The following is a 6,044-nucleotide window of genomic DNA, read 5'->3' on the forward strand; positions in this document are numbered from 1 at the left end:
TTTTATCAGAGAGTCGAGACAAAAACGTGTGCCAACCCCTATGCATAAGTTCACAAGGTCACTGAACTCGCAAGTTAATCACCAAAACATACATCAAGTAGATCACGTGAATATCCCATTGTCACCAAAACTAAGCACATGCAAGACATACATCAAATGTTTTCAAATCCTTAAAAACTCAATTCGATAAGATAACTTCGAAGGGAAAACTCAATCCATTACAAGAAGGTAGAGGGCGAGAAACATCATATGATCCAATTATAATAGCAAAGCTCGCGATACATCAAAATCGTGCCATATCAAGAACACGAGAGAAAGAGAGAGAGATCAAACACATAGCTACTGGTACATACCCTCAACTCCGAGGGTGAACTAATCCCTCCTCGTCATGGAGAGCACCGGGATGATGAAGATGGCCACCGGTGATGGATCCCCCCTCCGGCAGGGTACCGGAACAGGGTCCCGATTGGTTTTTGGTGGCTACAGAGGCTTGCGGCGGCGGAACTCCGGATCTAGGTTTATTTTCGGGGTTTTTTATATTTATAAGAATTTTTGGCGTCAGTTTCACGTTAGGGGGGTCTCCGAGTCAGCCCTGAGGTAGGGGCACGCTACCAGGGGGTAGGGCGCACCCTCCACCCTCGTGGATGACTCGGGACTCTTCTGGCCCAACTCTTTTGCTTCGGAGGCTTCTTCTGGTCCATAAAAAATCTTCGTAAATTGGCAGGTCAATTGGACTCCGTTTGGTATTCCTATTTCTGTAAAACTCAAAAATAAGGAAAAAACAAAAACTAGCACTGGGCCCTAGGTTAATAGGTTAGTCCCAAAAATCATATAAAATAGCATATAAATGCATATAAAATATCCAAGATGAATAATATAATAGCATGGAACAATAAAAATTATAGATACGTTGGAGACATATCAAGCATCCCCAAGCTTAATTCCTGCTCCTCCTCGAGTGGGTAAATGATAAAAACAGAATTTTTGATGTCGAATGCTACCTAACATATTTATCAATGTAATCTTCTTTATTGTGGCAAGAATATTGAGATCTATAAGATTCAAAACAAAAGTTTAGTATTGACATAAAAACAATAATACTTCAAGCATACTAACAAAGCAATCATGTCTTCTCAAAATAACATGGCCAAAGAAAGCTATCCCTACAAAATCATATAGTCTGGCTATGCTCTATCTTCATCACACAAAATATTTAAATCACGCATAACCCCGATGACAAGCCAATCAATTGTTCATATTTTCGATGTTCTTAAACTTTTTTAAATCTTCACGCAATACATGAGCGTGAGCTATGGATATAGCACTACGGTGGAATAGAATATGGTGCTTGTGGAGAAGACAAAAAGGAGAAGATAGTATCACATCAACTAGGCGTATCAACGGGCTATGGAGATGCCCATCAATAGATATCAATGTGAGCGAGTAGAGATTGCAATGCAACGGATGCACTAGAGCTATAAGTGTATGAAAGCTCAAAAATAAACTAAGTGGGTGTGCATCCAACTTGCTTGCTCACGAAGACCTAGGACAATTTGAGGAAGCCCATCATTGGAATATACAAACCAAGTTCTATAATGAAAAATTCCCACTAGTATATGAAAGTGACAACATAGGAGACTCTCTATCATGAAGATCATGGTGCTACTTTGAAGCACAAGTGTGGTAAAAGGATAGTAGCATTGCCCCTTCTCTCTTTTTCTCTCATTTTTTTGGGCCCTCTATTTTTTTGCCTCTTTTTTTATTTTTTTTATTTTTATTTTTCGTTCGGAGTCTCATCCCGACTTGTGGGGGAATCATAGTCTCCATCATCCTTTCCTCACTAGGACAATGCTCTAATAATGATGATCATCACACTTTTATTTACTTACAACTCAAGAATTACAACTCGATACTTAGAACAAAATATGACTCTATATGAATGCCTCCAGTGGTGTACCGGGATGTGCAATGAATCAATAGTGACATGTATGAAAGAATTATGAAAGGTGACTTTGCCACAAATACGATGTCAACTACATGATCATGCAAAGCAATATGACAATGATGAAGCGTGTCACAATAAATGGAATGGTGGAAAATTGCATGGAAATATATCTCGGAATGGCTATGAAAATGCCATAATAGGTAGGTCTGGTGGCTGTTTTTAGGAAGGTATATGGTGGGTGTATGGTATCGGCGAAAGTTGCACGACACAAAAGAGGCTAGCAATGGTGGAAGGGTGAGAGTGCGTATAATCTATGGACTCAACATTAGTCATAAAGAACTCATATACTTATTGCAAAAATCTATTAGTTATCGAAACGAAGTACTACGCCATGCTCCTAGGGTGATAGATTGGTAGGAAAAGACCATCGCTCGTCCCCGACCACCACTCATAAGAAAGACAATCAATAAATAAATCATGCTCCGACTTCATCACATAACGATTCACCATACGTGCATGCTACGGGAATCACAAACTTTAACACAAGTATCTATCAAATTCACAACTACTGACTAGCATGACTCTAATATCACCATCTTCATATCTCAAAACAATCATAAGAAATCAAACTTCTCTTAGTATTCAATGCACTTTGCACTTTATATGAAAGTTTTTATTATATCCCTCTTGGATGCCTATCATATTAGGACTAAATTCATAACCAAAGCAAATTGCCATGCTGTCTAGAGACTCTCAAAATAATATAAGTGAAGCATTAGAGTTCACCAATTTATTCAAAATAAAACCACCGCCTGCTCTAAAAAGATATAAGTGAAGCACTAGAGCAAGTGACAACCTACTCCAAAAGATATAAGTGAAGATCAATGAGAGTCGAATAATTATGTAACTATGTGAAGACTCTCTAACATTTGAGAATTTCAGATCTTGGGATATTATTCAAACAGCAAGAAAAACAAAATAAAACAAAATGATGCTCCAAGAAAAACACATATCATGTGATGAATAAAAATATAGCTCCAAGTAAAGTTACCGATGGACGAAGACGAAAGAGGGGATGCCATCCGGGACATCCACAAGCTTAGGCTCTTGGTTGTCCTTGAATAGTACCTTGGGGTGCCTTGGGCATCCCCAAGCTTAGGCTCTTGCCGCTCCTTATTCCATAGTCCATCGATTCTTTACCCAAAACCTGAAAACTTCACAACACAAAACTCAACAAAAAACTCGTGAGCTTTGTTAGTATAAGAAAATAAATCACCACTTAGGTACTGTTGTTAACTCATTCTAAATTCATATTGGTGTTATATTTACTGTATTCCAACTTCTGTATGGTTCATACCCTCCGATACTACTCATAGATTCATCAAAATAAGCAAACAACACATAGAAAACAGAATCTGTCAAAAACAGTATAGTCTGTAGTAATCTGTAACTCTCGAATACTTATGTAACTCTAAAAGTCCTACCAAATTAGGAAAACCTGAGAAACTCGTGTAACAATCCAGAGCAAAAAAAATTAGATCAAAATCACGTTTTTGTGTATTATCAAAACTAATTTATTGGACGCAAAAGTTTCTGATTTTCAGCAGGAGCAACACAAGTATCACCGCAAGCTATCCCAAAGGTCTTACTTGGCACTTTATTAAAACAAAAGCTATAAAACATGATTACTACAGTAGCTTAATCATGTGAACACACAAAAACAGTAAGGGTAAATATTGGGTTGTCTCCCAACAAGCGCTTTTCTTTAATGCCTTTTTAGCTAGGCATGATGATGACAATGATGCTCACATAAAAGATAAGAATTGAAACATAAGGGAGCATCATGAATCATATGACTAGCACATTTAAGTCTAACCCACTTCCTATGCATTGAGATTTTGTGAGCAAACAACTTATGGGAACAAGAATCAACTAGCATAGGAAAGCAAAACAAGCATAGCTTCAAGATTTTCAACACATAGAGAGGAAACTTGATATTATCGCAATTCCTACAAGCATATATTCCTCCATCATAATAATTTTCAGTGGCATCATGAATGAATTCAACAATATAACAATCACATAAAGCATTCTTTTCATGATCCACAAGCATAGAATTTTTATTACTCTCCGCATAAGCAAAATTCTTCTCATGAATAGTAGTGGGAGCAAACTCAACAAAATACCTATCATGTGAGGCATAATCCAATTGAAAATTAAAATAAAGATGACAAGTTTCATGGTTATCATTATTCTTTATAGCATACATGTCATCACAATAATCATCATAGATAGCAACTTTGTTCTCATAATCAATTGGAACCTCTTCCAAAATAGTGGATTCATCACTAAATAAAGTCATGACCTCTCCAAATCCACTTTCATCAATATAATCATCATACATAGGAGGCATGCTTGCATCATAATAAATTTTCTTATCAAAACTTGGGGGACAAAAAATATCATCTTCATCAAACATAGCTTCCCCAAGCTTGTGGCTTTGCATATCATTAACATCATGGATATTCAAGGAATTCATACTAACAACATTGCAATCATGCTCATCATACAAAGATTTTATGCCAAACATTTTATTGCATTCTTCTTCTAACACTTTCCCACCATTATCAGAACCCTTATTTTCACGAAAGGCATTAAAAAGATGAAGCATATGAGGCACCCTCAATTCCATTTTTTTGTAGTTTTCTTTTATATACTAAACTAGTGATAAAATAAGAAACTAAAAGATTCGATTGCAAATGGCGCCAGAAAAGAGCTTGATGTCAACTATGCAACCTTCTTCTTGTAGACGTTGTTGGGCCTCCAAGTGCAGAGGTGTGTAGGACAGTAGCAAACTTCCCTCAAGTGGATGACCTAAGGTTTATCAATCCGTGGGAGGCATAGGATGAAGATGGTCTCTCTCAAACAACCCTGCAACCAAATAACAAAGAGTCTCTTGTGTCCCCAACACACGCAATACAATGGTAAATTGTATAGGTGCACTAGTTCGGCGAAGAGATGGTGATACAAGTGCAATATGGATGGTAGTTATAGGTTTTTGTAATCTGAAAATATAAAAACAGCAAGGTAGCAAGTAACAAAAGTGAGCGAAAACGGTATTGCAATGCTTCGAAACAAGGCCTAGGGTTCATACTTTCACTAGTGCAAGTTCTCTCAACAATGATAACATAATTAGATCATATAACAATCCCTAGACATGCAACAAAGAGTCACTCCAAAGTCACTAATAGCGGAGAACAAAAGAAGAGATTATTGTAGGGTACGAAACCACCTCAAAGTTATTCTTTCCGATCAATCCATTGGGCTATTCCTATAAGTGTCACAAACAACCCTAGAGTTCGTAGTAAAATAACACCTTAAGACACACATCAACCCAAACCCTAATGTCACCTAGATACTCCAATGTCACCTCAGGTATCCGTGGGTATGGTTATACGATATGCATCACAAAATCTCAGATTCATCTACTCAAACCAACACAAAGAACTTCAAAGAGTGCCCCAAAGTTTCTACCAGAGAGTCGAGACGAAAACGTGTGCCAACCCCTATGCATAAGTTCACAAGGTCACTGAACCCGCAAGTTGATCACCAAAACATACACCAAGTAGATCACGTGAATATCCCATTGTCACCACAACTAAGCACATGCAAGACATACATTAAGTGTTTTCAAATCCTTAAAGACTCAATCCGATAAGATAATTTCAAAGGGAAAACTCAATCCATTACAAGAAGGTAGAGGGGAAGAAACATCATATGATCCAACTATAATAGCAAAGCTCGCGATACATCAAGATCGTGCCATATCAAGAACACGAGAGAGAGAGAGAGAGAGAGAGAGAGATCAAACACATAGCTACTAGTACATACCCTCAGCCTCGAACGTGAACTACTCCCTCCTCATCATGGAGAGCGCCGGGATGATGAAGATGGCCACCGGTGATGGATCCCGCCTCCGGCGGGGTGCCGGAACAGGGCCATGATTGGTTTTTGGTGGCTACAGAGGCTTGCGGCGGCGGAACTCCCGATCTAGGTTTCTTTTTGAGGGTTTCTATATATATAGGAATTTTTGGCATCG

Source organism: Triticum dicoccoides, chromosome 7B, assembly GCF_002162155.2.
Source record: "Triticum dicoccoides isolate Atlit2015 ecotype Zavitan chromosome 7B, WEW_v2.0, whole genome shotgun sequence".
NCBI lineage: Eukaryota > Viridiplantae > Streptophyta > Magnoliopsida > Poales > Poaceae > Triticum > Triticum dicoccoides.